This window comes from Hevea brasiliensis, chromosome 14 (genome assembly GCF_030052815.1).
Source record: "Hevea brasiliensis isolate MT/VB/25A 57/8 chromosome 14, ASM3005281v1, whole genome shotgun sequence".
NCBI lineage: Eukaryota > Viridiplantae > Streptophyta > Magnoliopsida > Malpighiales > Euphorbiaceae > Hevea > Hevea brasiliensis.
The window spans coordinates 81,727,189-81,754,086 of record NC_079506.1 but is presented as its reverse complement, the minus strand read 5'-3'; positions in this window follow the sequence as shown (position 1 = coordinate 81,754,086).

Sequence of the window (26,898 nt, the reverse complement as noted above, 5' to 3'; positions counted from 1 at the left end):
GACGGTCTCTAGTGTTCAAACTTCACCTTCTGACAAGTCAAGCACTTGGACACAAAGTCTGCTATGTCTCTCTTCATGCCATTCCACCAATAGCTATCTTTCACATCATGGTACATCTTGGTGGAACCTGGGTGGACACTGTCCAGTGTGTAGTGTGCCTCTCGCATGATTTCATTCCTGAGGTTGTCCACATCGGACACACATATCCTAGAACCTTGCACTAGGGCGCCATCATTGGCAAATCCGAACTCACCACCTTCACCTTGCTGTACTCTTTCTATAATCTTCATCAATTGTTGGTCTCGTGGCCGGGAAACTCTAAATCTGTCCCTCAAGTCTGTCCTCACTGAAAAGTCAGCCAACAATACCCCCTCAACTGAAAGATCTAGGATTAAACCTTCATCCATCAACTCATGTACCTCTGAATCAACGGTCTCTTCTCTCACTGAAATGTGCGCCAAACCGCTGGAAGATTTTCTCGCTAAAGCATCTGCTACTACATTGGCCTTCCTGTGGTGGTACCGGATGGGGCAATCATAGTCTTCCGTAAGCTCCATCCATCTCCTCTGTCTCAAGTTTAAATCCTCTGTTGGAAGATGTACTTCAAACTCTTATGGTCGGTGTATATCTCGCACACTTCACCATACAGGTAGTGTCTCCAGATTTTTAGTGCAATGACTACAGCCGCCATTTTCAAATCATGGGTGGGATAGTTCTGCTCATGCCTCTTCAGCTGCCTTGAAGCATAAGCCACTACTTTTCCATTCCGCATCAAAACACACCCTAGGCCAACTCGAAGGCCACAAGACACGGTGTATCCTTCACCGCTCATAGGTAGTGTTAACACAGGGCAAAGTGGTTAGACACTCCTTATCCTCATCATTATAACTGACTCTATCGAGCTCTCTTCCTGTCCTTTGCATCTTATCACTTCCCCTTTTCCTATTTTTGGTATTGTTGATATCATTTCAACCTGCTGTACTTATTCATTAATTTTAGTCTTATCTCATCCTTACACCTTTTCCTTCAAAGATGTCTATCCCATCATCAACTTTAACTTTCTTTTTATTTCTTAGTCTTATCTTGAATACTAGTTTCATTACTTCAAGAATTCTAACCCTATGATTTACTCCTACCAGCACATTCTTCACCTTATGTAACACTAATAATTACTCATAGAAATTTATTTTTCTTGTATCCCCTTTTTCCAACTTAACTATCGAACATTATCATTCCCTATCACCTTAGTAGGAAATTGCTTATCTGGATGAATATGAGCCCCATAAACTATAAGTTCCATCTGAACTAACACGGCTTTAGGAAATATGTGTCATGCCTTAATTCCAAACAAGATACTTCACGTGTTCATTCTCCTTAATATAATCATATATACTGCCCATAGCTTTCTAAACTTCAACCTCAAATTACCCATCAACAATTTCAGCTATTGAATCTCAACCATAAATAGTACTTCCTCCACTCATAGTTTAAAACAGTTGCAAGCCTTAGTAGCTAACTCAATTTAACTCCTGTCATTACTGTCATTCGTCCTTTCATACTTAATACTAGGTATGCACTTACTGTCATTCTCATATCAGAAATTATGTATGAATTTGTGCCTACTAAACTCTCAATAACTAGGTCTCCTTGACTCGGTTCTGTTCCTTATATAACCTTCTAGAACCAAAAGCACAAGCTAAACTTGAAAAGAAAGAAAATATCCTCTTATATTCAACTACACTCGATTGTCATATTATAACGTTTCACCTAAGTTTCTTGGTCTTTCTCTCCAAATTTCATCATCTCCTAGCACAATTATGCTCTACCTATAAGGTATCATCTGCATGAACCCTTTCTGCATACAATTTTCCTTCTTGACATAATATTTTATAATTTATTAACTTTACTTATACTCGACCTATGATTCATATCTATCATCGTTTTATTGTGCCCTTAACTTTTGTTGATTCTGAAAGATTTCTCTCACTAATAAATTCTTCCAACACTAATTCCACCCTTATCTAGGGTCATTAATTTGATCCTTGAACTTTCTAGTGATTTATAACCATCCGGACTTGTCACTTTCGCTCTACCCCTACTATTGTCCTGTCGTTATTGCTTCACTACAAAGTGATTCTTGATCACACTAAAAATGTTTGCCCGACATTCATAACTAACCTCTAACTACCTTCTCACTATCTCAAAAGTCTAACCTAAAACCTATGTGTCATTATCTATCATTCTTTTCCTCTCATCATACCTATTTGATCCCTTAGACCGACTTTTATTCAACTTACTGCTTACTAACTTCTCTTTCTCTACCTATTTAGGTAGTCCGCAATACCATCGCACACCTTCTAACATTTACTCATTATTATTGTATTCCATACCTCCATCACTTTTCTCACTAATGTGGTCCCATTTTGGGTTTTCCATCCTTGTCATTCTCCTTGCCAAGAATAACACTTAGCCTATCCTATATCTTAACTTTGTTCCTTTTATTATGCGCTCTTTAGGTTGTCCTTTCATTTATTTCCTTTGTCTTACCCAAAATAGAACTTAACTATTCTATCCCTGGTTCCATTCTTCTTCCTAACATTACAAATTGCACTGCAAACTATATCTTTCAGAGTCTCTACCACGTTATCACATGTCTATGCTACTCAGATTTGGTCCTTTGACCACTCTAGCTAGTACTTCCACTAGCATTTAGATTATATTGCATCTGCAATCAATTGTCCAAACTTTCATTCTGCACTTTCTCTATCCATTGGCCTTCTATAATTTATCTTTGCTACTTTATTACTCTTAACACTATTATAATTAGATTATACTATTGTTTTGAACGATATGAAGTTAGAAAGGAACTCAGGAAATTACAGTCATACTTTTATTGTATGATTTATATTCTTAGCTTACATAATACCCTTACTACCTCGAGAACTGATTCTGCAATAATTTTATTTATTTGTTATTATTATTATTATTATTATTATTATTATTATTATTATTATTATTATTAATTTCCATGTTTACTCAACTAGCCAAAACTTAAGATTTCGGGTACCCAAACCCGTCATCCAATTCAAAGGATTTACATCCATCATGATCTGATTATATATGATTCCTATAATGGAACTTGTATCATCTGCAGGATACCCCAGCCAACTACTCTCTACCACACTCTACAGTCCCATCTGGGGCACTATTTGGTTAGTCACCATTATTAGTAATAACTTTCGATCCATTCTGAAAAGATAGGACTATATCCTAACTTGCTGCAACAAAGGTACTACATCTACCACCTTGCCAGAACCATGTCAAGTTAATGACTCTTTTATCATATCATAGCTCTATAAATCATCAATTCATAGTTTCGACCTTCTCTAGGTAGTAGAGTTGTACTTTATTCCATACTGATACACACAAGGTATACTATTCTCACTCTATAAGTGTCACCTTTACTTTGCAACTAGTCCGAAACCTCTGGTCTGATGGCAACTCTTGATGTAACTCTAGCTCATGTCAGGTAATCGAGTCATCGACTCTAGTTATCACCCAACCGTGACCTTTCAATATTCTAACTCTAGACTCTTAGCCGGAGTTCCCAACTCCTCTGCAAATATAGAACTCGCTCGCATAACTGTACCAAAACAGAAGCCATCTCAAACACCCTCATTATGGAGCACCACGGGGATGCACGCAGCTCTACACAATAATCTCATGTCGGTACTGTAATCTGCAGCTTAGAGAGCAGACATCGAGAACATTATATAGTTACTACGATACGTCCTGACAGAATATGTATCCTAATTTCTTATCTCTCCTGAATCTTCTATTATCACAAACTTATTCTCGATCGGGTCATCTACCGATGACCGCCAAAGAGTGGTATCCTCATCCTTATCTAGGCAACTGCATTTTTAAGACTCACTTTTATGAACTCGTGTCTTACGAAATGGGCACACCATTTAAACCCATACCGACAAAAATATAATATTTCTTGGAGTACGATCCTCATGATAGACCTCACATGTCTACTAACTCTATTTCACATTTCGTGTACTCCACGAAAATCAAGACACTAACCGAGGTAATCTTATATTTCCGAGGTATAACGTAGAATCTAGAAACAAAGAATTACAGAAAAGACGAAATGTAATCCTATACTCCGCATGTGACTCCTAGTAGACTCTTCCCAACACTTAGATAATTTTTCCTATGAATGGAGCCTAAGCTCGATACCATATTTGTCATGACCCAACCTATGGGCGGACCAAGACTAGGACTGGGCCAGCCTAAAGCCCCCGAGGCCCGTAGTAAGCTAACTGTTCATTAACCCAACTCTAAGGCCCATTTGGGCCCAGTATCAAGAAAACAAACGGACAGAGTCCGGCCATAAAATGGACTTTCCAACGGGGAGTTTTCGACTCACCCGACCTGTAAACACAATAAATACTCAATTGGGGAGCTCAGCTCACCCTCCACATACTCATATTCTCATAATAATAAATGGGAGCTCAGCTCCCTCATCCAATCCATCAAACATGCATATCATTATACGTTCATGTGTCCAACATAATAATAATATTACAGACCATAATCAATAAATACTTCTAACACATGCGGAAATTCTAGGAGTAAATAAAATTACACAAATATTGATAAACAACCTGCGAAGTAGAAAAGCAGGTTAACCCAGAATAAAATATCCTCCTGTGGCCTGTAAAAATTTTTGAACAGGAGTGAGCGTTCGACTCAGAGAGTAAAATATCAATTTTAACCATAATCTCTATAACTATCTAGAACTAATGCACCCTGTAGAGTGAAATGCAACATCAACATCATTTTCACATCATAACATCAAAAGGTAATTTGGAGCACTCACGCACTCGTAGCATCAATCATAACATATGGGAGCCGATCCCCATACGACTCTCTTAAATCCAACTCGGTGCCAATGAAGAACTCACTCGAACTTCCACTTAATAACCAAATCGAGGGTCCCAAATAAGAACTCAAGCCGTGACTACCCATCAAGGATCGGGTCCCAGAAGAACTCAAGCCGTGACTACCCGTCCTATCCATAGTCCACACCACATCACTCGCACGCCAACGCACGCACATCGCTCCAAATTACCACAACAACATCATGGCACTTTATGCTTATCAATGCATCATAAATCGTGCCTAGAGTTTAACTACATAAATATATGCATATAAGTGATGCATGGGCATGCTGAACATATAATAATATCGAAATTACAATTAAAATTAATATTTTACTCACGACTTGACTTGGCAATCATCGTGGGCGGCTAGGCGGAGGAAGAAGGTCATGTCCGGCTCACCGACAATTATATTACAATTATTTAATACAAATGACTCAATACAAATCAAGAAAAGACCCAATACGCCCTAAGTCGTGCCGAAAATCCTAGCAGAGTCTCCCTTATACCTAGGACCTACCCAACTCGCAAAAGGGCTCAAAACACACTTCTATATCCACAATCCATATATCCACAACTCAATCACATCACACAGCCCTCCCGGGCCCATCAAATCAATCATTCATCACAATATGTAAAATTTCAATTTAGTCCTTATAATTGATCATTTTTGCAAAACGCTCAAATAAGCTCTAAAAATTATAAAACTCGCCCATGTCCTTAGAAATATTACTAAGCTATTGCAAAAAGAATCGTAATTTTCTAAGCTACCACGAATATTTTATGGATTTTTAATCCTATTTAAGCACTAAAAAATTACGAAAAAGCAAGGTTCGGGTTTACCTTTGCCGATTCCGACTTCGGGAACGCGCTCGGGATGCCTGACAATGGTGGGGTAGCCAAAACCTCGATCCAATTCGGAGACTTTTCCGGTAGCTGGTCTGTCTGGCCGGAAATTCACAGATCCGGACAACTGTCGAATTTCCGCGAATTGAGGATACCTACACGAAGCCCAATAATAATATATAAAAAATCAGGGGTGTTACATGGAATAACTCTTGAACTTCAACATCATTATCATCATCCCCAATTTGCTCCATTATGTTGTCTAAATCAACTGCAGTAAGCTCATTTGGATTTGGGTATGTTGATTCACCAACCTTACTTTTCCCCTTGCTACTTGATGAACTTCCAAATCCACTACTTGCCATTTTCTCAAAAAAAAAAAAAAAGGAATGATACTATGATAAAATTTAAAAAAAAAAAATAGTATAGAGATAACAAAAAATAGAAGGTACTAGAAATTTGAAAAAAAAAGTGTAGAAGATAAAAAAAAAATTAGAAATTTGCAAACAAAAAAATAGTGTAAAATTTTAAATTAAAAATTAGAGATAGTGAAAATTTTTATGAGTATATAAAAAAATAGAGTAATAAAGAAAATATTAAATTTTAATGATAGTATAAAAAAATAATAATAGAGTTATGGAATAAAATAATAGGATATAAGAAATTTTTATGAGTGTAAAAAAAAAATAAAGTGTAAAAATTTAGAGAATATTGAAAATTAAAGAGAGATTTGAGAATAATTGTGTAGAAAATTTGAGAGATTTGAGAGATTGGAGAGAATTTAAGAGTAGTGTGAATAAATTAAGTGGATGAATTGAGGTATTTATAAAGTTTTTATAAATTTTTTATTTCCAAAATTATCCCTAAAAAGTAATTATTTTTTTACTGTTATTAGGGACTAAAGGGTAATTTTACAATTAAAATAAAAAAAAATAGTAACGGTAAATAATTTTACCGTTTGAGATTAAAATAATAAAAATAATTGATTTTTAAATTTAATAAATGATTTTGAAATTTAATAAATGATTAAAAAAAAAAAAAAGAAGGAAATGACATTGAATAGACGTTTGCAGGGGTAGGAGGTCTGGGTGGGTCGTGGCGGTGTGGGCGCTGGTCGATGCGGCACTGCCACTACCACAGCAGTGTGTAATTTACTGTGTATGTTCTAATCGAACCGTCGGTTCGATTCGAGTTAAACTGACGGTTTTAATTCGAATCAAATCGACGGTTCAACGGTTTTGTAATATCTTGAACCTGAACCAAACCATGGAGGAACGATTTAGGTTCGGTTTTATAACGGTTTCGGTTTTGACCGGTTTCGGTCCGGGTTTGACCGGTCCGGTTTCGGTTCGGTTCCGGTTCCAAACCGGACCGTGGCCACCCCTAGTTAAAATGCACCTCTTACTTAAAAAATCTATTTAAAGAATGGTAATAACAAATGTAAAAGCTTCTTACTTTAGGAATATCTCAAAGCATGGCTCTATCCCATGATTCTTTTTTATAAAAACAAACAGGAGACAGCAAAACAACTTATATAAAATATCATAATTATTATATAAATTAAAATTATTAATAGTTACGTGAATTATTAATAACTTATAAATTATTTAATAGTTACCATTTTAATACTATAATAAATAACTCTTATTATAAGATAAGTTTTATATATATATATATATATATATATATATATATATATATATATATATATATATATATATATATGATCGGCAACTTTTAAATTACATTCGGTGTATTGGATACCCAAAAGACCTGCTAGGCCAGGAATTCAAAAAAGTAGAATCCATTTCTTTGTAAGTGAGGATACGTATACACTTTATATATTTAAATTTGTGCATGGCATGGATAATAATTTAATTTATGATAAATTAAAATAAAAGTATTATTTGAATAAGTTACTAATTCAATTGAGTAAAAAAAAAATAAAAGAGAGTAAAAAAAACAATTATAATAATAATAAAGTAATCAAATATAATTTAATCTTCTTTTTTAATTTTGGCCTCTCCTAAGTTTTTATATTTAAAAAAAAGAGTGCATTTTTATATATATTGCAAATAGAATTTTAAAGTCAATTACAATTTATAAATAAATCAATTTTATCCCTCTTACCATTTAATTATGGAACAAAGCTTTTTTTTTTTATATCCAATTTTATTCATTTTAAGTTTTTGCTCAATTATTTGAACAAGCGAGACTCATCAACTACTTTAACGCGTGAGTTGATTTTCTAAAATTTTTTAAATTAATTAAAAATATAGGTTAATTATTTTAGAATCTTTCAAATTTTGATTAACTACAAGTAAGCCCTTAACTAAAAAATATTTATTTTTTTAACAAAAATTAAAATGATAATTATTTTAAGATCCTTAAATTTTTTTATTAATTACAAATAAGCCCCTAATTAAAAATAGGGTAAATTATAATTTACTCTCTAAGATTTGCCGAAACCTATATATTAGTCCTTGTATTTTTAAACTCCTTATTTAGTCTTTGTATTTTTAAAGCCCACCTATTTAGTTCTTGAGATTTTAATAAATAGTTAATTTTAATTAATAGTTATTTTGCAAAATTAACTATATTAATTACGTTAAATTTTTAATTTGTAAAATCAAAAATTTAAACAATTTAAATTTTTAATTTTGCCTCATCAGGGACTATTTTGTAGATTTATTAAAATATCAATGGATAAACAAGTATGTTTTAAAAATATATGACTAATAAATAAATTTCACCAAATCTTAGGGATTAAATTATAATTTGCTCATAAAAAATAAAAAATAATTGAATATTTTTTGTTTGGGGGGCGCTCACTCAATTGAGAGGGCTAAATTGAGCTTAAATCAAATGATATGGATTAATTAGGTCAAAAATTTTAAAATAGATAAAATTGGACATTGATAAAAGTTAAGGGGTAAAAATTGTTTTTTTTTTTTAATAATCATAAGTTTAGGATTATTGTGTAATAATAATAATAATACAATTCAAATCAACTCAACTCAAGTAAGCCTTTATCCCTAGAAATTGAGGTTGGCTATATGGATTCTCTTTCTCCATTCTAAACGATTTTGGATTAAATTCTTGTAAATTTATAATGCTTCTAGGTTATATTGTACTATTCTCCTCAAAGTCAGTTTAGGTCTACCCCTTCTTTTTTTTTCTATCCTCTAACCTAATGTGTTCTACTTGTCTAACTGGAGCCTCCGTATGTCTACGCTTCACATGACCAAACCACCTCAATCTCCCTTCTATCAACTTATCATCAATTGGCACTACTCCTACCTTTTCTCTAATACTCTCATTACGGACTTTATCTAGTCTAGTATGACCACTTATCCACCTTAACATTCTCATATCTGCAACTCTTATCTTAGATACATACGACTCCTTCAGTGCCCAATACTCACTACCATATAACATGGCCGGTCGTATGACTATACGATAAAATTTTCCTTTCAACTTATTGGGAATTTTGTGATCACATAAAACTCTCGTGGCACTTCTCCACTTCAACCATCCGGCTTTAATCCTATGACTAACATCCTCCTCGCATCCTCCATCTACTTGAAGGATTGAGCCGAGATATTTAAAGTGATTACTTTGGGGCAGTACCACTCCATCCAAACTAACTTATTCCTTATCACCAGTTCAGCCTTCACTGAACTTGCAATATATGTATTATGTCTTCGTTCTACTTAACTTAAAACCCTTTGACTCTAGAGTACTTCTCCAAAGTTCTAGCTTTCTATGGACTCATTCTCGCCTCTCATCTATCAGAACTATATCATCTGTAAATATCATGCACTAAGGGATACTCTCTTGTATATGTTTCATCAATTCATTTAAAACTATTGTAAAAAGGTAAGGGCTTACAGCTGAACCTTGGTGTAATCCAATTGAGATAGGAAAATCTCTTGTATCCCCTCCTACTGTACGCACACTAGTAGTTGCTTCTTTATACATATCTTTTAACTCTTGTATGTACCTAATAGATACCTTCTTTTATTCTAACACTCTCCATAAAACATCTCTTAGAACACTATCATAAGCCTTCTCCAAATCGATAAAAACCATGTGTAGATCTTTCTTCACATCTCTATATTTCTCCATCAAGCTTCTAATGAGAAAGATCGCTTCCATAGTTGAATGACCAGGCATGAAGCCAAATTGATTGGGAGAGATAGAAGTGTCATGACGTAGTCGATGTTCCACAACTCTCTCCTATAACTTCATAGTATGACTCATAAGTTTAATTTTCCTATAGTTTGAGTAACTCTGTATGTGTTCCTTATTTTTAAAAATAGGTACTAAAATACTCCTCCTCTATTCCTCAGGCTTTTTCTTTGAGTTTAGAATCTTATTAAATAATTTAGTTAACCATGCCACTCTCATATCTCCCAAACACTTCTACACTTCAATTGGTATTCCATTGGGTCCACAGGCTTTACCCAACCACTTTTATTCTCTTAAGTGTCTCCTTTACTTCTAAAGATTTAATCATTCTAGTATAATTCACATTCTTTTCTATTGCTCTGTAGTATATATTCACGCTATTACCACTTCGACTATTGTTGAAGAGATCATCAAAATAATTTCTCCATCTTTTTTTAATGTCCTTATCTTTCACTAACACTTTTCCTTCTTTATCCTTAATGCACCTAACTTCATTGAGATCTTGACATTTCTTTTCTCTCCTCCTTGCTAATCTATAAATATCTTTCTCCCCTTCTTTAGTTTCAAGTTTCTCATATAACCTTTTAAAGGCCTGCGCTCTTGCCTGACTAAATGCCTTTTTTGCTTTTTTTTTTTTGCTATCTTGTACTGTTCATATACCACATTTTTATCACACTTAGGTAATTTCTTATACCATTCTCTCTTTCTCTTCACTGTCTTTTGTACTTCCTCATTCCACCACCATCTCTCTTTTGAGGGTGGTCCATGTCCTCTAGACTCTCCAAGTACTTTTCTAGTTACTTCTCTAATCTTTGATGTCATCTGTATCCACATATCATTGGCCTCCACAACCAACTTCCATGCTTCAGACTCGAGACTCATTTTTGAACTTCACTTGCTTTACTCCTTTCAACTCCCACTACTTTGTTCGAGCTACACTATTTCTTCTAACCTTACTTGAATTGTTCCTAAACTTGACATTCAAGACCACTAATCGATGTTGACTTGTTAAAGCCTCTCTTGGAATGACCTTGCAATCCTTGCATAGAGCTCTATTTGTCTTCCTAGTTAAGAGGAAGTCAATTTGGCTTATATGTTGCCCACTTTTAAAATTCACTAAATGTGACTCTCTTTTTATAAAGTAGGTATTTGCTAGTATTAGGTCGTATGCCATAACATAATTCATGATGCTTTTTCCCTCCTCATTTCAGCTGCCAAAACCAAAACCTCCATGAACATTCTCATAACCTTGTCTATCACTTCCTACATGTCCATTCAAATCTCCATTGATGAAAACATTCTCTTCATTTGATATGCTTTGCATTAGATCATCCATATCTTCTCAAAATCTTTGTTTACTCTCACTATCTAGTCCTATTTGTGGGGTATAAGTACTAACTACATTTATTGTTTCTCCTTCGAGTACTAGCTTTACTAGTATAATTCTATCTCCTACTATTTTCACAGCTATTACAGCATCTTTCAATGTCCTGTCTATGATTATGCCCACTTCGTTCTTGTTATTCTCCTTTCCGAAAAATCACAGTTTGTACCCTGAATTATCCACTTCCTTGCTTTTCTCTCCTACTCATTTAGTCTCTTGAATACAAGCAATATTCACCTTTCTTCTTTCCAAGGTATCTACAAGCTCCATTAATTTTCCCGTAATCGATCAAACATTCCAAGTACCAACCTGATTCTCCTCCTATCCTATTCTTTCCTAATTGATCTTCTTCTATGATATCTTCTATTGTTCTCTATGCCTATTTTGTGTTCTGTTCCACTATCTGTTCTACTATCTGTCCTATGGACTAACTTATTTGCCCATACCTGTCCATGTTGTAGGAACTCTTGCTCATTTAACACCACACCTGGGCGTCGGCATGACGCCTCGCTTTCGGTGAACGCCCTACACCCTTGCATATTTCTCACTACACCCGGGCTCCGAAGTAGCCGTCGTAAGTAGAGGGCGCCCCAACGTTTATATCATTTGAATCCATATCATGAGGTATGATGAAATTTTTACGCTGGTTGTCACCTACCGCAACCCTCCTCCTTTATCCGGCCTTGGGACTGGCTAAGTACAAACTACTTAGGCGGAGTTAGTAATAATAATAATAATAATAATAATAATAATAATAATAATAATAATAATAATAATAATAATAATAATAACATCTTTAAGTGGAATCTATCAATATGTACAAAAATGATATAAAAAATAATAAATTATTTATTTTGTAGTCTAATGATATTAAAATATACATTTATAATTTCTCTCCCCTTCTGATAAATTTTTGGACTCAAGTGTAGTGATAAAAAAAAACTGAGGTGCAAAATCACTTTGTAACACCCCAAAATTTTAAATTTTATGAGCATTATTGGTATTTTAATTTTATTTAAACTTTAGGAATTTTTTTGAGATTTTTCGGATTTTAAAAATCGGGTTCGATTTTCCGAAAATATAAACTTTGATGATTTTTAAAAATTAATTTAAAGACCACGTGGCAAAACTAAAAATATATTTGGAGTCTACGTATTTTTCTGAGTTTTCTGGAATTTTTTCGAAATTTTTGGACCTCGTTTTCGGTCCCGAGGCAGAGTAAAAATTTAAAATTTTGTATTCCGAATCAAACCGGCCGAATCGAACCGGATCGGATCGGACCGGTCGAATCGGACCGGCTCCTTTTCTTCTTCCCTTTTTCTTCCGCGCGTCCCAACCTCCTCCCCTTCTTTCTTTCTTTTCTCTCTCCTCCTGCCCCTGCCGCCGGCCAGCCACCTCCCCCTGCCTCCCTTTCGTGTAGGCCTGACCTCCCTAGCGGTAGGCCGCCCTAAACGCAGCGAAAAAGCCCTCCTCGCGCGACTTTTCGACTTCCCCGGCCAAAATCCGGCCAATCCGGCCACCAATCGGATCGGGTCTTGTGTCTAAAATCATCTACTTGGCGAGAGCTTTCCATAGACACTAAGAACACCGAAATCCATCGAGCGGTTTGTCCAATTTTTGCTCGGGAAGTTTTTAGCCCATTTCGATTTTTGGGCTAGATTTCTCGAAAACCGTGAATCCCACGAGAAAACCGAGAGTACCAGAACGCTCCACTCGTCGAGAGCTTCGCGGCGACATAAATTTTGAATTTTTCTGACACCGTTTTTTGGTGGGTCCCACGGAACTTCGCAGTGTTTTTCCGAGCATTAAATGAGCTTAGAAAATTCTGAAAAATTTATGTACTAACTCCCGTATTGTGGGCTTTGTGTAGGTATCCTCAATTCGCGGAAATTCGACAGTTGACCGGGTCTGTGAAATTCCGGCCAGACAGACCCGTTACCGAAAAAGTCTCCGAATTGGATCGAGGCTTTGGCTACCCCACCATTGTCAGACGTCCCGAGCTCGTCCCCGAAGTTGGAATCGGCAAAGGTAAACCCGAACCTTACTTTTTCGTAATTTTCTAGTGCTTAAATAGGATTAAAAATCCATAAAATATTCGTGGTAGCTTAGAAAATTATGATTCTTTTTGCAATAGCTTAGTAATATTGCTAAGGACCGCGGGGCAAAGTTTTAGAATTTTTAGAGCTTATTTGGGCAGTTTTTGCAAAAATGATCAATTATAAGGACTAAATTGAAATTTTACATATTGTGATGAATGATTGATTTGATGGGCCCAGGAGGGGCTGTGTGATGTGATTGAGTTGTGGATATATGGGTTGTGAATATAGAAGTGTGTTTTGAGCCCTTTTGCAGGTTGGGTAGGTCCTAGGTATAGGGGAGACTCTGCCAGATTTTCGGTACGACTTAGGACGTATTGGTCTTTTTCCTTGTTTGTATTGAGTCAAATTTATTAAATGATTGTAATAAAATTGTCAGGTGAGCCGGGACAGCCTTCTTCCTCCGCTCAGCCGCCTTAGTGACCACCGTCAAGTCTATGAGTAAAATATTAATTTTAATTGTAATTTCGATATTATTATATGTTCAAGCATGCCCATGCATCACTTATATGCATATATTTATGTAGTTAAACCTTAGGCACGAATTATGTTGCATTCATAACTGTGAAAGTGCCATGTATGTTATTGTGGTAATTTGGAGCAGTGTGCGTGTGATGTGGTGTGGACTATGGATAGGATGGGTAGACACGGCTTGAGTTCTTCACTGGGACCCGGTCCTTCGGGGTAGACACGGCTTGGGTTCTTCGCTAGGACCCCGATTTGGTATTTAAGTGGAAGTCCGAGCTGAGTTCTTCGCTGGCACCAGGTTGGATTTAAGAGAGCTGTATAGGGGATCAGCTCCCATATATTATGATTGATGTTACAGGGTGCGTGAGTGCTCCAAATTACCTTTTTGATGTTATGATGTGAAAATGATGTTGATGTTGCATTTCACTCTACAGGGTGCATTAGTTTTAGATAGTTATAGAGATTATGGTTAAAATTGATATTTTACTCTCTGAGTCGAACGCTCACTCCTGTTCAAAAATTTTTCCAGGCCACAGGAGAATATTTTTGAGGTTAACCTGCTTTCTCCCTCGCAGGTCGATTACTAATGTTTGTATAAACTTGTTAAATCTTAGAATTTCCGCATGTGTTAGAAATGTTTATTTGATTTGGGTCTGTAAACTAAATTATTATTTTGGGCCTGTAAACTTAATATTCTATGCTTGTTTGATGGATTGGATGAGGGAGCTGAGCTCCCATTTATTTTATGCTGATATGAGTATGTGAAGGGTGAGCTGAGCTCCCCAATTGAGTATTTATTGTGTTTACAGGTCGGGTGAGTCGAAAACTCCCCGTTGGAAAGTCCATTTTATGGCCGGACTCTGTCCGTTTGATTTCTTGATATTGGGCCCAAATGGGCCTTAGAGTTGGGTTAATGAACAGTTAGGCTTACTATGGGCCTCGGGGGCTTTAGGCTGGCCCAAGTCCTAGTACCAGTCCGGCCCATAGGTTGGGTCGTGACAAATGTGGTATCAGAGCTTAGGCTCCAGATTCTTAGGGAATGATTGTCTAAAGTGTTGGGAAGAGTCTACTAGGAGTCACATGCGGAAAATAGGGTCCACATTTGTCTTGCATTGTCATCTTTGCTTCTAGTCTCTGCTACATATATTGTGTGTAAATATGAGTCTATAGAGCTATGTAATGTGCAGTTTTGAATTTTGTGGGCTAATGCTGCTGAATTTCAGGAAAATGCGTAGAAGGTGGAGAGCCGCCATCGCACTGTAACTGGATGTGCTCGACGAGGTGTCAACACAGATGAGGCGCCGCCGAGGAGGCGGGGTAGGAGGCCTAGAGCTGCTCAAGTAGAAAAGCAGCTGCCACCAGTACAGGATCAGTCTTTTATGGCACAGGGTCCCATGGACCCCATGGCAGCTACTCTAGCTGGTCTGCAGAGAACCATCGATATGATGTCGCAGTATATGGTCCACCCTCCACAGCAGCAGCAGTCCACCGCACCAAGAGGAGAACCTTACAAACAGATCATAAATTTCAAGAAATTGGTGCCTGGTATTTATGATGTGTCAGACGATGCATATCGGTTTTTGGATTCCTCGCAGCAGAAATGAAGTGCGATTGATCGATAGAAGACTAATAGAGTGTATACAGCATGTCATGGGGCCTATGCCTAGACAATGGATGAATGACTACGTGTTATCTCGGATGGAGGGTTTGTCGTGGGCTCAGTTTGTGGAACTGTTCATCAATCGGTTTGTGCCTGAAAGCTTCAGAGATCAGAAGCAGTGGGCCTTTGAGGCCTTAAGACAGAATGGCAGGTCTGTAGATGAATATGCTCTGCACTCGGAATTGAGCAGATATGCCCCACAGCAGATCTCTGAAAACTATGAAGGTGAAAAGATTCCTAAAGGGGCTTGACAGGAGGTATGCGAACCTGGCCATGATGTCTGATCAGTCTTTTGATGTGGTGGTTGATCGAGCCAGACAGATTGAGATTAGCTATGCTGTGGATGACAGCGGAAGGGCAAAGAAAAACAGAGCAGAGGGTTCTTCAGGTGTTCCCCACATGGCTACTACAAATAGTGGTGGCCAAACTAATTACAGAGGAAGAAGCAGGAATAAGAGAAGTGGTTTCAGACACAAATCCCGAGGATCTGCACTGTGGTACGGATCCAGGCGGTGGTCACGATTCGGGTACAGCCTGGTGCAGTTCAGATCCTCCTTGGCACCTTGTGCACAGTGTGGAAGAGGACATTCAGGACCTTGTATGATGGGTTCAGAGTATGCTTCTGTGTGGCCAACTGGTCACTTTGCTAGGGAATGCCGTGTTTAGTGAGCCAGATGGGGTCACAGTGGTTCTGTTGCAAATGTTCCTCGGCGATTGTATCCGGTGCTTCGGCATGGCAGTGATCGATTCGATGGCCAACAGGACCGAGGACAAGGGGGACGTGGATTTGCAGCGGTCGAGGAGGTAGAAGTCGATGTCGTGGTTACGCCACTCGGCGGTGTCAAGCTCGGGTTTTCACCCTGACCCACCAGGATGCTCAGGCTTCCAATGCAGTTGTGGCAGGTATTCTTCTGGTCTGTTCCTATGAGGCTCGTGTTTTAATAGATCCGGGTGCTATGCACTCATTTGTCTCCCCTGTGTTTGCCATGAGGTTGGGTAGAAACCCTACAAACTTAGAATGTCCCTTGTCGGTAGCTACCCCACTTAGTGACAACATAGATGTAGATATGATTTTTCTGGGTAGCCCAGTAGTAGTGGATGGAAAGATCCTCCCAGCGGACTTGGTTCCTCTACCAGTGATTGATTTCGATGTAATCATGGGGATGGATTGGTTGTGTGACACCCCTTACCCGACTACAGTGTAGCCGAGCAAGTTATGCCACTCAGTGTGCCGGAGCACTCTATTTTATCTGATTTCATTACAGTCCTTAATTTATTTATTCAAAAACTTTATTGAAGATTTAGGCTATTTTTACTTTTATCAAAATCTAACTAAGTTGGAAATTTCAAAAATTTTAATGATAATCCGACAAAGTGTCGGCTGTAATTTGGACTAACAGTTCTTCTGAACCTGCCAAAGACAATTTCAATATATACTCAATTTCTCAAACTTAATAGTCTCAAAAATTTTCAAACATAATGTATCTCAATGCAAGATCAGATTTCTCAGAAATCTCATTAGATTTTCAATATCTCAATATTCACAAGTATAATCTCATTATAACTCAAATTCAATTCACATACTAAAATACTTACTTTGAATAGCTTCCATAATTCATAGGTTAATTACATGAGTTTATTTTGTACAAGATATACAAATAATTTACAATGTGCTAGGAATGAACAATATACATAACATGTATAAAATGAGCCCTATCTACATGCATTGCTGAGGAGGTGACAATCTTGAATTCTTCTGACACTTCTGCAGATCTGGACTCCAAAAATCTCGATCGACCATCTGGTTTTACCTTCAAGACTGCATGAGGAAGCAATTCCATCGCGCTAAGCATTTCTGCTTAGTGGTGCAATAATATAACTGTAAATAATATATACAAGTAAAGAAAGAAATAAATGATAATTCAAATACTCAAGAATCAATTTAATTTGGTATGGTATTTCTAGTATCATCGATCTTATATACTAGTTTGTTCCTCTTTGGAAGTGCTTAGTTTATAACTTTTCAGTAATACTAACAGGTATATAATTTATTCTATCTGTATTGTATTTCAAGTATGCAGTTCGCAATTTATATTTTTGTTATGTTTCTTTTGCTAATCTCTTTTGCTTATTCATTCAATACTTAATTTAATTGTACTGAATTTTCATTATACTTAACTTAACTTAGCTCGAATTGAATAATACTTTAATTGATCGCCAAGTAACCTATATTAGACGATCGGATTTGGGTCGTTGGCACCGACGACACCGCGTGTTGCCGTCATATACCATGGGACGCAGAACGCCAACCATGTATGCAGTCGAGATGGCTAAAAAGCCATGATATCACATAATCGGGCATAAAAGCCATGCATACGGGCATAAAAGCCATGAATACGCATAAAGCCATGAATACAGGCATAAAGCCTTTCGCAGTACTGCTAAAACAATACCCTATTGGCATGCCAAACTATCCAAACCAATCTTGTTAGGTATACTAGGGCATTTGATACTTTAAAATATTAATATATTGTGCTTTATGACTTCATTATTTCATGATAAATTTCAATCATAATTCATACATTCATTTGATCATTTATATGATCACAATTCACATCAATTATCCTTTTATACCATTGTACTCAAAATACTTCTCCTCTTTACAATAATGAGAACTAATGTCTCATTCATACATTAATATGGTTTATTTATCCATTCATTATGTTATTCATATTGATCCCAATTCTAAACAATGGTTCACATGTACCATTGTATTCAAAACATTTTTCCTTTCTCATTTATACATTCAAGAGTCTACTTATGTAATTACAAATTTTATATTTCAAGTTGAGTTACTAATATTTTATGAATTCCATTTGTGATGGGCATATAAGCCCTAACTATCTATTCACATCAATTAGGTGACTTATTTTTCATGTTTCAAGTAATCCATAAACATTTCATGGATTTCAAATTTATGGCCTTAATTCCTTTTTAACAATTTTGACTAGGATGCATAGTCTACATTTGTCATACAATTCTAAGCATTTAAGCTTAGAATTGGTTCTAGGTTTTCATCTTAATTTACTAATCATTTTGATTACTATTCACCTTACTAGTCAACCAAAATGTTGACTTTTTCATACTTAGTGGATATATTAATTCTAATTACACCAAGATCCCACATTTTGAGTTTTACATTTACTAGTATTAATTGCCAATTGCAATTTAAAGTCCCCTAGATGCATTTCTAATTTTAAATTTTGAATTTCAAGTTTTGGTGTCACTATTCACCTCATTGGTCAACAAAAATGTTGACTTTTGCATAGACAATAGGTACATTGGTTTTAACACTCCCGATGTACCACATTTTGCATTTAAAACTTGTTGGAATCAATTACCAAATCCATTTCCAAGCTTATTTCAAGTTTTCATGTCACTATTCACTTCATTAGTCAACTAAAATGTTGACTTTTGCATAGAAAATATGTACATTGACTTTGGCACTTCAAACATACTACATTTTTCATTTAAAACTTGTTGGTTTTGGTCACTTTCTCAAAGCTTAGGTCATTTTGGCAAAATTGCCAATTTTCGGTTTTGGTGCTCCGAAGTTGCACTGTTTCATTGGTCGATTTACTGTTGGAATTTGACAAAACTTCCTTCATAGAAAATGTTCCTTATTTTGTCTAGTTGAATTTCTTTTTTTGAATCACTCCATTTTGAGTTTTGTAGCTCAAGTTATGGCCAAAATAATTTACTGTTCACGTGCACTGTTCATGCTGCTATCATGGGTTCTGGCAGATTTTGATACAACTTTGGTCAGTAATTTGATCAAGTTAAGTTCCTAATTTGGTTTAAATTTCTTCATATGAAATGTTCTACTATGCCTTAGGTTTCCATCGGTTCAAGAATCGCCTAAATCCGAGTTTTCTAGAGAGAGTTATAGTCCTCCAAACATTGCTGCTCAAATGAAAATTCTGGAAATCTCAGTACAGTAAACTTCACTTTGCTCAATGATTTGATTAGATTCTGGTCATAATTTGGGGTAGGTTTCTTCATGAAAGTTGTTTTTCTATGTCTTAACTTGTTGCTGTAAAAATTTCAGGTTAATTGACCAAATCTACAGTGAGTTATGGCCAAATGAACAGTTACTGTTCATTTGGTCATTTTTGCAGGTGCTGTTGCAGGGTGTCCGGATTGGGGCCAACTTTTGGTCCTCTTGCTTTGGTCTTTTGGGCATAGTTTCTTCAGAAAAAATGTGCCATTATAAGCCTAGTTTCATGTCCAATTGGCCAAACACCAATTGGACCAACACAGCCAAAGATATGGCAGTCCAAGTGGACTGAAATTTCAGTCACCCTGCTGCACTCATTGGGCAGCCTTCCATTTCAGTTTTGCCATGCATTAACTCACTTCAAATTATGATTAACTTGCCTTAAATGGTCACTAATTGACCACTAGAATGTCCATTAATCATTTCATAAGCCAAGTCAAATTTTCACTCCCTAAACCCTAGCTTCCAATCCATGAATCATGCAACACATCCCAATTAAGGTCATCAATCATTCATATGTCATTATCTAAGCTTGTATTTAGGTTTTAGCCCAATAAAACTCATCAATTCCTCATCCTATAAGTGCTGGCCAAAATTTGCTTCTCAATTTCACACATGATTTTCTTCAATTTCTTAATTATTTATTCATATTCAAACTAAATTTCAATAAGTAAACAAGATTAGGAAGTTAATATGCACTAACCTTATTTGATAAAATTCCCAACTTGTTAAACCTTCACTTTCTTTCCTCTTCTTGGCTGCCAAAAGCTTCCTTAGGGTGTGTGGATTAATTTTAGTGAAGATAACTTAGGGTTTTGAGGTGAGAAAGGGTGTGGATTCAAGCTTTGTAAGCATGAAAATGGAGAAGGGAAAAGAGAAGCATGAAACATTTTATTGGGGAAGAAGAGTAGCTGCAGAAAATTCTCTAAAATGGTCTTCTTTTTCTGCCCATTTAGGTATTATAAATGTCTTCCTTTAATTTGATTGGCTAAGGGGTTCTAATTACATCAAGCTTATGTCATTAATACCTTTTTATTTGATTTTTCTTTCTTCTTTCTTTAACTCATTTCTAATTAAATTTTTACTAATATTTATTCATATTTTAGATCATAATAATTATTTACTCAACTGGACAAGTCGCCAAAAATCGTCTCAAGGCGAAATGACCAAAATGCCCTCCGCTTGGCTTAACGGGTCAAAATTGTCTGACTGATTGAAAAATTTTTCTAAATATTTTCTTGGCATTCTAATACCATAGGAACCTCAATGACCCTTCTCTGGAGTCCCAAAAATTATTTTATGAATTTTTCCTCTGGTCTAGGGCTCCTCGTTGCGAGAACCGCAACTTCCCTCTGGTTACCTATCGCTTGGGCACCGGCTCATTTGACTTAGTTGTATTTTATTTCTAAAATTTTTACTAAATTTTTCTTGTTAATATTTGAGTTAATTATGGTTCCTGACTTTAGTTTAAATATTTTTCTGGATGTTCTATTGTCCGACCGACACCGTCACCAAACAAAGAGAATGTACGGAGTTGCTACCGGGAGGATGTTACAACTCTTCCCCTCTTATTTAAATTTCGTCCTCGAAATTTACCTGACTTAAGTAATCGGGGAGTTGCTACCTCCTTGTTTCTTCACCTTTCCGTGTTATCCTACTTCGCTTTCTCCTTAGTCTCAATCCTATCCTCAAACAGTTATGTACTCATCCTTTTTCATCTTAAATACAGTCTCCTTCTCATCTCCATTCGCTATCTCATTGTCTCTTCACTCTCTTATTCCATACCTTAACCTAAAATAAACAGGAAATACAGATCTGCAATAGTGTCACCTCGACTCTTATGAATGCAATGCATGATATGCAATCTATCTAGGTCCAGGAACGCCTAAACCGCGCTCTGATACCACTAAATGTGACACCCCTTACCCAACTACAGTGTAGCCGAGCAAGTTATGTCACTCAGTGTGCCGGAGCACTCTATTTTATCTGATTTCATTACAGTCCTTGATTTATTTATTCAAAAACTTTATTGAAGATTTAGGCTATTTTTACTTTTATCAAAATCTAACTACGTTGGAAATTTCAAAAATTTTAACGATAATCCGACAAAGTGTCTACTGTAATTTGACTAACAGCTTCTTCCGAACTCCGCCAAAGACAATTTCAATATATACTCAATTTCTCAAACTTAATAGTCTCAAAAATTTTCAAACATAATGTATCTCAATACAGTATCCAGATTTCTCAGAAATCTCATTAGATTTTCAATATCTCAATATTCACAAGTATAATCTCATTATAACTCAAATTCAATTCACATACTAAAATACTTACTTTGAATAGCTTCCATAATTCATAGGTTAATTACATGAGTTTATTTTGTACAAGATATACAAATAATTTACAATGTGCTAGGAATGAACAATATACATAACATGTATAAAATGAGCCCTATCTACATGCATTGCTGAGGAGGTGACAATCTTGAACTCTTCTGACACTTCGCAGATCCGGACTCCAAAAATCTCACGATACCATCTGGTTTTACCTTGATCACTGCATGAGGAAGCAATTCCATCGCGCTAAGCATTTCTCGCTTAGTGGTGCAATAATATAACTGTAAATAATTTATCCAAGTAAAGAAAGAAATAAATGATAATTCAGATACTCAAGAATCAATTTAATTTGGTATGGTATTTCTAGTATCAATGATCTTATATACTAGTTTGTTCCTCTTTGGAAGTGCTTAGTTTATAACTTTTCAGTAATACTAGCAGGTATATAATTTATTCTATCTGTATTGTATTTCAAGTCTGCATTTGCTCGCAATTTATATTTTTGTTATGTTTCTTTTGCTAATCTCTTTTGCTTATTCATTCAATACTTAATTTAATTGTAATCGATTTTCATTATACTTAACTTAACTTAGCTGAATTGAATAATACTTTAATTGATCGCCCAAGTAACCTATACTAGACGATCGGATCGGATAATGGGTCGTTGGCACCGACACCGCGTGCCTCGGGCCGTCATACCATGGGACGCAGTAACGCCAACCATGTATGCGATCGGTATGGCTAAAAAGCCATGATATCATATAATCGCATAAAATCCATGCATACGGGCATAAAAGCCATGAATACGCATAAAGCCATGAATACAGCATAAAGCCTTCGCGATCTTGCTAAAACAATACCCTATTGGCATGCCAAACTATCCAAACCAATCTTGTTAGGTATACTAGGGCATTTAATACTTTAAAATATTAATATATTGTGCTTTATGACTTCATTATTTCATGATAAATTTCAATCATAATTCATACATTCATTTGATCATTTATATGATCACAATTCACATCAATTATCCTTTTATACCATTGTACTCAAAATACTTCTCCTCTTTACAATAATGAGAACTAATGTCTCATTCATACATTAATATGGTTTATTTATCCATTCATTATGTTATTCATATTGATCCCAATTCTAAACAATAGTTCACATGTACCATTGTATTCAAAACATTTTTCCTTTCTCATTTATACATTCAAGAGTCTACTTATGTAATTACAAATTTTATATTTCAAGTTGAGTTACTAATATTTTATGAATTCCATTTGTGATGGGCATATAAGCCCTAACTATCTATTCACATCAATTAGGTGACTTATTTTTCATGTTTCAAGTAATCCATAAACATTTCATGGATTTCAAATTTATGGCCTTAATTCCTTTTTAACAATTTTGACTAGGATGCATAGTCTACATTTGTCATACAATTCTAAGCATTTAAGCTTAGAATTGGTTCTAGGTTTTCATCTTAATTTACTAATCATTTTGATTACTATTCACCTTACTAGTCAACCAAAATGTTGACTTTTTCATACTTAGTGGATATATTAATTCTAATTACACCAAGATCCCACATTTTGAGTTTTACATTTACTAGTATTAATTGCCAATTGCAATTTAAAGTCCCCTAGATGCATTTCTAATTTCAAATTTTGAATTTCAAGTTTTGGTGTCACTATTCACCTCATTGGTCAACAAAAATGTTGACTTTTGCATAGACAATAGGTACATTGGTTTTAACACTCTCGATGTACGTCATTTTGCATTTAAAACTTATTGGAATCAATTACCAAATCTATTTCCAAGCTTATTTCAAGTTTTCATGTCACTATTCACTTCATTAGTCAACTAAAATGTTGACTTTTGCATAGAAAATATGTACATTGACTTTGGCACTTCAAACATACTACATTTTTCATTTAAAACTTGTTGGTTTTGGTCACTTTCTCAAAGCTTAGGTCATTTTGGCAAAATTGCCAATTTTTGGTTTTGGTGCTCTGAAGTTGCACTGTTTCATTGGTCGATTTACTGTTGGAATTTGACAAAACTTCCTTCATAGAAAATGTTCCTTATTTTGTCTAGTTGAATTTCTTTTTTTGAATCACTCCATTTGGAGTTTTGTAGCTCAAGTTATGGCCAAAATAATTTACTGTTCACGCAATCGCTCATGCTGCTATCATGGGTTCTGGCAGATTTTGATCCAACTTTGGTCAGTAATTTGATCAAGTTAAGTTCCTAATTTGGTCTAACTTTCTTCATATGAAATGTTCTACTATGCCTTAGGTTTCCATCGGTTCAAGAATCGCCTAAATCCGAGTTTTCTAGAGAGAGTTATAGTCCTCCAAACATTGCTGCTCAAATGAAAATTCTGGAAATCTCAGTACAGTAAACTTCACTTTTATCAATGGTTTGATTAGGTTCTGGTCATAATTTGGGGTAGGTTTCTTCATGAAAGTTGTTTGTCTATGTCTTAACTTGTTTCTGTAAAACTTTCAGGTCAATTGACCAAATCTACAGTGAGTTATGGCCAAATGAACAGTTACTGTTCATTTGGTCATTTCTAGATCTTTGTTGCAGGGTGTCCGGATTGGGGCCAACTTTTGGTCCTCTTACTTTGGTCTTTTGGGCATAGTTTCTTCAGAAAAAATGTGCCATTATAAGCCTAGTTTCATGTCCAATTGGCCAAACACCAATTGGACCAACACAGCCAAAGATATGGCAGTCCAAGTGGACTGAAATTTTAGTCACCTTGCTGCACTCATTGGGCAGCCTTCCATTTTAGTTTTGCCATGCATTAACTCACTTCAAATTATGATTAACTTGCCTTAAATGGTCACTAATTGACCACTAGAATGTCCATTAATCATTTCATAAGCCAAGTCAAATTTTCACTCCCTAAACCCTAGCTTCCAATCCATGAATCATGCAACACATCCCAATTAAGGTCATCAATCATTCATATGTCATTATCTAAGCTTGTATTTAGGTTTTAGCCCAATAAAACTCATCAATTCCTCATACTATAAGTGCTGGCCAAAATTTGCTTCTCAATTTCACACATGATTTTCTTCAATTTTTTAATTATTTATTCATATTCAAACTAAATTTCAATAAGTAAACAAGATTAGGAAGTTAATATGCGCTAACCTTATTTGATAAAATTCCCAACTTGTTAAACCTTCACTTTCTTTCCTCTTCTTGGCTGCCAAAAGCTTCCTTAGGGTGTGTGGATTAATTTTAGTGAAGATAACTTAGGGTTTTGAGGTGAGAAAGGGTGTGGATTCAAGCTTTGTAAGCATGAAAATAGAGAAGGGAAAAGAGAAGCATGAAACGTTTTATTGGGGAAGAAGAGTAGCTGCAGAAAATTCTCTAAAATGGTCTTCTTTTTCTGCCCATTTAGGTATTATAAATGTCTTCCTTTAATTTGATTGGCTAAGGGGTTCTAATTACATCAAGCTTATGTCATTAATGCCTTTTTATTTGATTTTTCTTTCTTCTTTCTTTAACTCATTTCTAATTAAATTTTTACTAATATTTATTCATATTTTAGATCATAATAATTATTTACTCAACTGGACAAGTCGGCCAAAAATCGTCTCTGAAGGCGAAATGACCAAAATGCCCTCTGTTTGGCTTAACGGGTCAAAATTGTCTGTACCGATTGAAAAGTTTTTCTAAATATTTTCTTGGCATTCTAATGCCATAGGAACCTCAATGACCCTTCTCTGGAGTCCCAAAAATTATTTTATGAATTTTTCCCCGGGTCTAAGGCTCCTCGTTGCGAGAACCGCAACTTCCCTCTGGTTACCCATCGCTTGGGCACCGGCTCATTTGACTTAGTTGTATTTTATTTCTAAAATTTTTTACTAAATTTTTCTTGTTAATATTTGAGTTAATTATGATTCCTGACTTTAGTTTAAATATTTTTCCGGACGTTCTAGCTGTCCGGACCGACACCAGTCACCGAAACAGTAGAATGTACGGAGTTGCTACCGGGAGGATGTTACAGGTTGGCAACTCATTATGCCACCTTAGACTGCAGGAACAAAAAGGTGCATTTCCACATACCTGGTGTGGAAAAGTTTAGCTTTAATGGTGACAGGAGCGTGGCTCCATATAATTTGGTGTCAGCAATTAGTGCTAGAAAAATGTTGAGGCGTGGATGTCAAGGATATTTGGCATTGGTGAGAGATACATCTGTAGAAGGTGCTAACATGGAAAATGTTCCTGTTGTCAGAGAATTCATGGATGTCTTCCCTGAAGAGCTTTCAGAGTTGCCACCAGAAAGGGGAATAGAGTTCTGCATTGATGTTGTTTCGGGTACAAACCCCATATCAATGCCACCTTACAGGATGGCCCCAGCAGAATTGAAAGAGTTAAAGGAGCAACTATAGGAGCTGTTGGACAAAGGTTTCATACGTCCAAGCACTTCACCCTGGGGTGCTCCTGTTCTATTTGTGAGAAAGAAGGATGGGTCATTGAGGTTGTGCATTGACTATAGACAGCTGAACAAGGTGACTGTGAAGAACAAGTATCCACTTCCTCGGATCGACGATCTGTTTGATCAGCTCCAAGGGGCTAGATTCTTTTCCAAGATAGACCTGCGATCAGGCTACCATCAGTTGAGAATCAGGAATGAGGACGTGTCCAAAACGGCATTTAGGACAAGATATGGTCATTATGAGTTCTTGGTGATGTCTTTTGGACTCACTAATGCACCAGCAGCCTTCATGGACTTAATGAACAGGGTGTTCAAGTCATTTTTGGACCATTTTGTCATCGTATTTATAGATGACATTTTGGTATACTCTCAGACCGAGGAAGAACACGTGTGGCACTTGAGGATGGTGTTGCAGACTTTGAGGGAGCACCAGCTATATGCCAAATTTTCAA